Below are 9830 nucleotides of genomic sequence, written 5' to 3' on the forward strand. Positions count from 1 at the left end.
CAACTCACCCCTCAGTGCCTGGTCACCAGCCTCTGGGCCCATGACCCAGACCTTTCTCTAGCTGCAGACATGATAAATGGCTCCAATTATCCCCCTCCGAACTCCGATTTAATGCAATGTTTTATTAATGGCAACTATCAGAGGACAGCATCAGCCCACTGCGCGCGGGCTGCCTGCCCTCATTCTGAAGCCTGAGCTCCGTGCAGAAATGAAAGGGTGAGAGGGGAAAGGCACTGCCCTCCTCTCCAGGTCCACAGGTGGGAAAATTACTTCATGCCCCTTCCCACCAAGGCCCCAGGCTGAAGGAAAGCCACATTTTAGCCTGGCACATTCCACACATTGCTAATGCTTTGTTGCTTCCTTGACTGACAAATTAGGGGTTTGAACAAAACGCCGGTGAGGGAGGAGGGAAGATGGCAGCAGGCCACCCTGCGATTAAGAGGGGGCGACAGAAAATGGGGGCTGGGAGAGTTTGCTGTCCCGCAAACAGTCCTTCGTCTTGTCCGGCTTTGGCTGAGCATTCTGAGAGTGACCATAGGCAACCCTCTGTTAACCACTGATGAATTTCCCACGCAGAGCCTGCCCTCTGGGTCATCCCACTGATCCAGGCTGAAAGTTCCCACCCAGCTTTCAGACCTGCCGTCCCAGGCCACCTGAGACTCAGACTGGGCAGGTTTCACTGGTCCCATTGGACAGATGGAAAACTGAGGCCTGGAGAGAAGGCAGTGCTTTATTCCAGGTCACGGTGGGAGAGAAGGCTAGAGAAGTTTTGCTTCCCCACCCAGGACCAATGTGGCTCTAAGCAGGGAGGTGAGGAAGTGATGCTTCAGAAAGAGCATTCTGGCTACAGTGTGGAGAAGGGATGGAAGCCGCAGGACTGTGGTGGGAAGGACAGTGAGAGGCTGTTACTATGGTTCAGAGCAGGGAAGGCAGGGATTGTGGCCTGAATTGGGGAAGATGGCAGTGGAGATTCAAAACAGATTAAGGGACTTCTAATTGACTTACAGAGGTCGGGTGAGGAAGGAAGCATCAAAATATCACCCTGTTTTCTCTTTTTTTTTTTGGCTGTGTTGGGTCTTCGTTGCTGTGTCCGGGCTTTCTCTAGTTGCAGCGAGCAGGGGCTACTCTTTGTTGCGGTACACAGTCTTCTCACTGCACTGGCTTCTTTGGTTGTGGAGCATGGGCTCTAGGCCAACGGGCTTCAGTAGTTGTGGCTTGTGGGCTCTAGAGAGCAGGCTCAGTAGTTGTGGCGCACGGGCTTAGTTGCTCCACGGCATGTGGGATCTTCCCAGACCAGGGCTTGAACCTGTGTCCCCTGCATTGGCAGGCGGATTCTTAACCACTGCACCACCAGGGAACCCCATCCTGTTTTCTAACATGGGCAATTGTGGCTGTAACAGCAGGAGAAGATTCCCTAGAGGAAGTTGAGATAGAGGAGACAAATATCCATGATTTTTTTAATGGATATTTTTAATGTGTGAAATCAGATAATGTTGTGTTTCCCAGGGCCCCCAAGGTGGACCAGATGGATGGTGATAATGGGAAGTGGTAATCAGAAAAGAAATTGTTTTCCTTATGACAATAAAACCTAGTACCTCCAAGGCTTGGCTCTGGAATGGGACCTCCTGATGGGGAGGGTGGCTGGACCCGTGATTTCACATCCCTCTGCTACTCTGTTTCTCCCATCCCTAGAGACTCCAGCATGCTGGCCTTCCAGGGTACTGCTACCCTTTTAACTTCTTTTCTCTTTCCTTTTTTAAAAAATTTGTTAACATAGAATAAAATTAGCTTTTGTTTGATTACAGTTCTTTGAATTTTAACTCGTGTATAGATTCATGTTCCCACAGCTACAGAGCAATTCCATCACCCCAGAAAATCCTCATGCTGCCCCTTTGTATTTAAGTATTTTTCCCACTCCTATCCCTTGGCAACCACTAATCTGTTCTCTTTCACTATAATTTTGCCCTTTCCAGAATGTCATATAAATAGAATCACATAATATGTGACCTTGTGAGACTGGTTTTTTTCACTCAGCATAATGCCTTCAAGACTCATGTAAAGTGTTATATGTATCAATAGTTCTTACTGTTGAGGAGTATCTCATTCTATGGATGTACTACATTCATTCACCCATCGAAGGACAATTGGACTGTTTCCAGTTTTGGGTGATTATGAGTACAGCGGCTATAAACTCTCAAATACAGGTTTTTGTGTGAACGTAAGTTTCCATTTCTCTAGGGTAAATACCTAGGAGTGGGAATGCTGGGTTGTATGATGTGTATGTTTTATAACAAACTGCCAAACTGTTTTCTAGAGTGACTGTACCATTTGCATACACCAGCAATGTATGAGAGTTTCAGTTTCTCCCTATCTTCACCAGCGCTTATTTTTCTTCAACTTTTTTTTTTTTTTTTTTTTTCTGGTACGCGGGCCTCTCACTGTTGTGGCCTCTCCCGTTGTGGAGCACAGGCTCCGGACGCGCAGGCTCAGCGGCCATGGCTCACGGGCCCAGCCGCTCTGCAGCATGTGGGATCTTCCCGGACCGGGCACGAACCCGTGTCCCCTGCATCGGCAGGCAGACTCTCAACCACTGCGCCACCAGGGAAGCCCACCAGCGCTTATTTTTTGTCAGTATTTTTTATTTTAGCCATTCTAATAGGTATGTAATAGTATCTCAATGTGTTTTTAATTTGCAGATCCATGGTGGCTAGGATGTCAAACATCTTTTCATGTGCTTGCTTGCCATCTATATATTTTCTTTGATGAGATGTCTTTTGCCCATTTTTTAATCAAGTTGTTTGATTATTATTGAGTTTTGAGACATATATATATATATATACATATATTACAAATCCTTCACCACATATGTAATTTGCAAATATTTTCTCCCAGTCTAGTATCTTGTCTTAGTAGTGTCTTTCACTTAGCAAGAATTTTTCATTTTGATGAAGTCTGATTTATCAAATTTTTATTTTATAGATAATGCTTTTGGTGTCATATCAAAGAATCTTTGCCTAGCCCCAAATCACTAAAGTTTCCTCCTTTGAGTTCTTCTAGAGGTTTTATAGTTTTATGTTTTACATTTAGATCTATGCTCCATTTTTATTGAATTTTTGTATAAGGTATGAAGCTTAGGGTAAGGATCACTTTTGTACATATGGATGCCCAACTATTACAATACCATTTATGGAGGAAGAAAAAACCCAACTATCCTTTCTCCATTGAATTGCCTTTGCATTTTTGTCAAAAATCAAATGATCTTGTTTGTATAGGTCTGTTTCTGGACTTTCTATGCTGCTCCATTAATCTATGTTTTTTTTCCTGCATGTGTATCTTTGTTTTTACCATTACCACACTGCCCTGATGACTGTCTAAGCCTTATATTGTCTTACAATTGGGTACTGTGAGTCCCTCAACTTTATTCTTCTTTTTCTAAAGTCTTTTGGCTCTTCTACTTCCTATGTGTTTCCATAAAAATGGTAGAATCAGCTCATCTATATCCACGGTTGACTTAAAAAAACGCACAACGTGAGCATTGTGAGTTAAGTTTTATTCGGGGCAAAATAAGGACAGCAGCCCAGGAGACAGTGTTTCAGATAACTCTGAGAGGAGGCAGGGGGAGGGGCCAGGATATATAGGAGTTTTGCAACAAAAGGGTAGGTAGTCAGAATGTCAAAAGATTATTGGTAATGAAAGAAAACCAGATATCTCAAGTTAAGGAATTTAGTGCTTTTCAATGTATGGGAAGATTCAAGAGCCTGGGCTCACTGAAATCATTCCTTTGACGTGCACCTCAGCTATGTGGGGCCAGTATCCTGTATTTTCACACCCTGAGTTTCCTCAGGGCTCACCGCAGGGAGTGGCTGCAGTCTGATGGCTGCTTGATGGCAGGTATTCTATTCAGCCCTGATTTTCCAGGGCTCACCGGCTCACGTTAGAGGGTTGCAATCATTGACAAATGTGACATCCTTTGTTTATTGATATGGCAGGAAATATTCCATTTATAAATATTCCGTTCCATTTATAAATATTCCATTTATCACCACAAGAAAAATTCTGCTGGATTTTCATTGGAATTGCCTTAAATCAATATAGACAGATATATTTGGAGAAAATTGACGTCTTTATTATTTTGAATCTTCCAATACAGCCACATTATACGTCTCTCCATTTATTTAGGCCTTCTTTGATTTCTTTCATCAGCATTTCGTAATTTTCAGCATGCTAAACCTCTGCACATTTTGTTAAGTTTATACATAAGTATTTCATATTTTTAAGCTATTATTATAAATGACACTGTTTTTAAATTTTGGTGTCCAATTATTTGTTTCTCGTTTTTAGAAATATATTTGATTTTCTGTGTTGATTTCGTATCCTGCAACCTTGCTAAACTGCCACTTAGTTGTAGGAGTTTTTGTTTTTGTAGATTCCTTAGAATTTTCTACAGAGACATACATTTGGTCCTTCAGTAGGGACAGTTATCTTTATTACTTTTCAATCTGCATGCCTTTATTTCTTTTTCTTTCCTGATTTCATTGGCTAGAACTTCCAGTGGTGAGTAAACATCCTTGACTTGTTGCTGATCTTAGGGGGAAAACATTCTATTTTCACCATCAAGTATGATGTTAGTTGTAGGTTCTTTTTATAGAGATCCTTTATCAGGTTGAGGAAGTTCCCTTATATTCCTAGTTTCCTGAAAGTTTGTATCATAAATCAATATTCTATTTTATTAAATGTGTTTTTGCATTGGTTTATATGATCATGTGATTTTTCTTCTTTAGACTGTTAATATGGTGGCTGACATTTATTAATTTTCAAATATCTAACCAGCTTGACATTCTTGTAATTAACTGCACTTAGTCACAGTGTATTACCCTTTTTATGTATTGTTAGAATCGATGTGCTAATATTTTGTTAGGAAATTTTGTATCTGTATTCATGAAGAAAATCAATCTATAGTTTTCTTTTTTTATGCTTTGTATGTCTGGTTTTAGTATCAGGATAATCCTGGCCTCACAAAATGAGTTGGGTAGTATTTTCCAGAAGAGATTGGGTAGAATTTGTTATTTCTTCTTTAAATGTTTGGAAGAATTTGACAGAGAAATCATCTTGACTGGGAGATGTATTTTTTGAAACATTTTCTATGTAAAAATTCAAATTCTTTAATAACTATAGGACTGCTTAGGTTATCTATTTTGTCATGGGTGAGTTTTGATAGCTTGTGATTTTTGAAGAATTGATCCATTTCATCTAAGTTGTCAAATTTATGTGACTGGAGTTGTTCATATTATTCCCTTAATATCCTTTTAATGTCTGTGGTGATATCTCTTCTCTTATTCCTGATATTAGTAATTTTGTCTTCTCTTTCCCTCCTTCTCTCTTTTATCCTTTATCAGTCTTGCTAGAGGTTTATCAATTTTATTGATATTTTTAAGAACCAGCTTCTGATTTCATTGATTTTTCTCTATTGTTTTTCTGTTTTCAATGTCATTGAATGGGGTTCAGATTGATTGATTTGTGCTTTATCTTCCTTCTTCTGCTTGCTTTCAATTTATTTGCTCTTCCCTTTCTAGTTTCTTAAGATAGAACCTAACATTATAGATTTAAAACCTTTCTTCTTTCCCAATGTGTTGAATGCTATAAATATTCCTCTTACTATTGCTTTAACTGCATGCCACAAATTTTGATATGTTGTGTTTTCATTTTCATTCCATTCAAAATATTTTCTAATTTCCCTTGAGGGTTCTGATTTGACTCATGGATTATTTAAATGTATGTTGTTTAACTCAAAGTATCTGGAGATTTTCCTGTTATCTTTTCATTATTGATATCTAGTTTAATTCCATTATGGTCAGAGAACATATTTTGTATAATTTCTACTTAATGTTGATAAGATTTGTTTTATGACCCAGTATTTCCCCTATCTTGGTGAATGTTCCTTGTGCTCTTGAAAAGAATGTACATTCTACTTTAGTTAGGTTGAATGTTATGCAAATAACTATTAGATCCAGTTGATTGATTGTGTTGTTCATTTCTACTGATTTTTTTGTCTGTTAGTTCTTTCAATAACTGAGAAAGGAGTTTTAATGTTTCCAGTTATAATTATGGGTTTGTCTATTTCTCCTTCCGGTTCTGTCAGTTTTTGCTCTGATGTTAAATGAATCCACATTTAGACTTTTTTTTTTGTCTTCTTTGTGAATTAATGTTTTTATCATTATGTAAAAACCCATTTTATCCCTGGTAATTTTCTTTGCTCTGAAGTCTACTTCATCTGATATTAACAAAGCAACCCAGCTTTCTTTTGATTAGTATTTGCATGGTATATATTTTTCCATCCTTTTACTTTTAACCTGTTTACATCAATATATTTGATGTGAATGTCTTGAAGACTGCCTATACTTGGGCCAGGATTTTTTTTAATCCATTCTGATGATCTCTACATTTAAATGGGTGTGTTCAGATCGTTTACATTTAATATAATTATTGATATGTTTGGCTTTAGACCTACCATTTTATCAGTTTCCTGTTTAATCCCTCTATTCTTTTGGTATTTGTTTCTCTATTTCCTCCTTTTCTGATGTATTTTGGGTTAGGTAAACATTTTTTGTATTTAACTTAAATTTATCTATTGTACATTTTACAATATCTCTTTTTATAGCTTTTTTTAGTGTTGCTCTAGGAATTAAAGTGTATCTATTATAACTAACTTCTACAAGGTCACTCAGTTAAGTAAGTGGCAGAGCCAGAATCCACACCCACCCCCGCAACCCAGGGAGCCTGAGACCAAAAGCAGGAACATAATTACACCCCCTGGTTCCAATCTGGCCCAGTAGAAAGCCCCATGAGGTGGAATCAGCAAAGATCCCAGCGCCGGTTATGAAATGCCTTGACTCCAAGAGATGAAAAGGGTATCCCAAGTCACCCCATCAGACCAGGACCCTGCAGGGCTTCAGCTACCAAGTTTTTAGCTGCTTTAAAAGAAGAAACAAGGCTTCCCTGGTGGCGCAGTGGTTGAGAGTCCACCTGCCGATGCAGGGGACACGGGTTCGTGCCCCGGTCCGGGAGGATCCCACGTGCCGCGGAGTGGCTTGGCCCGTGAGCCATGGCCGCTGAGCCTGTGCATCCGGAGCCTGTTCTCCGCAACGGGAGAGGCCACAACAGTGAGAGGCCCGCGTACCACAAAAAAAAAAAAAAAAAAAAAAAAAAAAAAAGAAGAAACAGCAAAGGTGGAGTCCTAAGAATGATGCCCCAGGATATAGGGCACCTTCTGTCACTTGCTCCCTCATGGAGCAGGAGCCACTGAGAGCTCATGGCCTTGACCTCCAGGTGAGGATTGTGAACAACATCCTAGGCTTGCTGATGAACGTGGCTCACCTGGAGCTCAGGCAGTGACCTCAGGACCAGAGGCAGGGATCCCAAACTTCCCACCACCTCAGGCCTGTCAGGCCTCCAAGCTCCTCAGCCTCCAACCCTGCCCTGCTCCTTGCCTCTGAACCTTCTCAGCCTCACCCTCCGTCTCTCCAGCCCTGCCCCTGCCCTTCAGTTATCCAACTAGTTCCTCATTACACTTTCCCCTTCCTCCCTCCTTCTCAACGCTTCTTCCTCTTTCACTCTCCCTCATCTCTCCCTATTCCTCTCCTCTTGTCCATCCCAGATTCATTCATTCATTCATTCAACAGTCATCAAGTGCCCAGTACTGGGATAAACATGGACAATTCCAAAAAAAAAAAAAATGAGGATACTGCTTTGCCCTGGAGGAGCTCAGAGTTCCAGTAAGAGAGACAGATGAGAATGCAATATGACAAGTTCTTAAAACATCTAGGCTTCTGGGTTGATCTGAAGAAGTTTTCCCTCCCTCCCCATACCCTGAGTCCAAGCAGACTTACTCCCAATGTAAGAAGCTTCTCAGCCTCATCCAAGGGTAAGGACACCTCTTCCTCTGGGAAAACATGTTCAAAAACAGCTCTCACTTGCCCTCTTGGCTAGGAGTCTTTGTGCTGTGTACAACCTGCCCAACAGTTCATGGCAGCCCTGCCCTGGGGTTCACACCTCAGCCAGTGAACAGCTCTGCTTCTCTGGACCTTCCTGGGCCTTTTGGCGGAACCAGAAAGGTTTTGCAAATGGAGCAAGGCTCCCCAGACAGATGAGGGAAAATCACAGTGTCCACCAGGTGCTGCCCAACATCTCTATCATCCAGGTTGGCGGGGGCCTCCCTCTTGCCCCTTTGGCTGAACTCCCCCCTTCTCTTCTTCTCCCTCATCCTCCAAGGCCCAGGAAGACAGTGAATCTCTTGCCTGTCATCTTTCTGCACAGTTGGAATTGACAGGTCCTCGGGTGGAGGGACTGGTCCCTCCTCTGACAGCAAACTAGTTCTAGATAAATGAGTATTGGTTTTGTTCTGTTTGGTTTTCATTTGTAGCTATCCTTTGATTTTTTTTCCCCCTGCAAAATTGGTTAAGCAATGATACTGTGGCCTGGATCTGCAGTTGCACTGATTGAGAGGCTTCTGGAGACTGGATCTTTCAATGAGCTTTCTGCTTTGTTTAGCTTTCCACCCCACCCCCAACTCAACTGCCTCTTCTAGATTTGTGAGAAAAGTAGAAAGGGAGGGAACTAACATATACAGAGCATCTATTAGTGCCAGGCACTGTGCAGGTAATTTATGCCAGTTGTCTCATTCTAGCTTCAAAAGACAAAGCAAAACAAGCCAGTGTGGTGGACATTATTCTTCCTATTCTTCAGATGAAGAAAATGGGGTTCAGAGAGGTTCAGAAACCTGTTCAAGATTGCACAGCCAGAAATCAGCAGAGCCAGCTGGGGAGCCCAATGCTTCCCCTGCCAGACACGTGCATTTTATTCTTGGCCAGCTCACTATGTGGCCCTCAGCAAGTGGTCCTCTCTAGACTTCAGGCTTCCCCTCTGTGAAATGGTGAGAGCCCGGGAGGGAGCATGGCTGGGTGTGGGAGCTGGGAGGAGTAGACAGCAATCAGTGGGGGCAGTGGAGTGAGCTGGCTCACAGGTCTGCTTGCTGGGCGGGCAGGTTCCCAGGAGCAGTCAGTCCTGGTATTCGAAGCAGAGACCTAGAGCTCTGAACCTTTCCCTCCCTCCCCCTCCTCCATGGGGTCATGCAGTTGCCAGGCATTGCAGAACTCGCCTTTAGTGCAGACCTCAAGAACTCAAGGGAGAAGGTTCCTGTGAACTTTGTGATACCTGGGGCTTGGGACTTAGCATGCCTTCAAGTCCTAGGGTATGTATGGTAGGAGGATCCTCTGTGGATTGGTCAAGCCCTCTGTGATGCCGCCAGGGCTTGAGACTGCCTTAGCCACACCCAAATGCCAGGAAAGGAGAGGGAGAGGGAAGGGGCTTCCAGGGGAGCAGCAACGAGGAGAAATGGAAAGGCCACTGGTTCAAGAGTCAGGAGACCTGGGTGTGAGCCCCCCCATTTGCACACCTCTTAGCCACGTGACCTTGGATGAGTCATTTCACCCCTCGAGGGCCTTAAAAATAACAAAAAGTTGATATTGGAGGGCTTACTGTCTTCCAAGCGCTGATCTAAGCACTTTCCAAATATTAACTCATTTAATCCTCAAGATAGCTCTAAGAAGAGCATCATCCTTACTTTACATTCATCAAAATCAAGGGAAGTTGTGAAGATCAAACGACATAAAGCAGTAAAGCTGTTTTTACAGTGTGTGTGGAGGCGGGGGAGGACTGTGTGTGTGTGTGTGTGTGTGTATGTGCGTGTGCGAGTGTAAGGGGAGGACGTCACTGCAGAACTCAGCTCTGCCAGAGCCCATCAGGGAGGAGCAGCCTCCTGAGGCCTGGCCACC

Source organism: Mesoplodon mirus (genome assembly GCF_964341445.2).
Source record: "Mesoplodon mirus genome assembly, chromosome: 18".
Lineage (NCBI taxonomy): Eukaryota > Metazoa > Chordata > Mammalia > Artiodactyla > Ziphiidae > Mesoplodon > Mesoplodon mirus.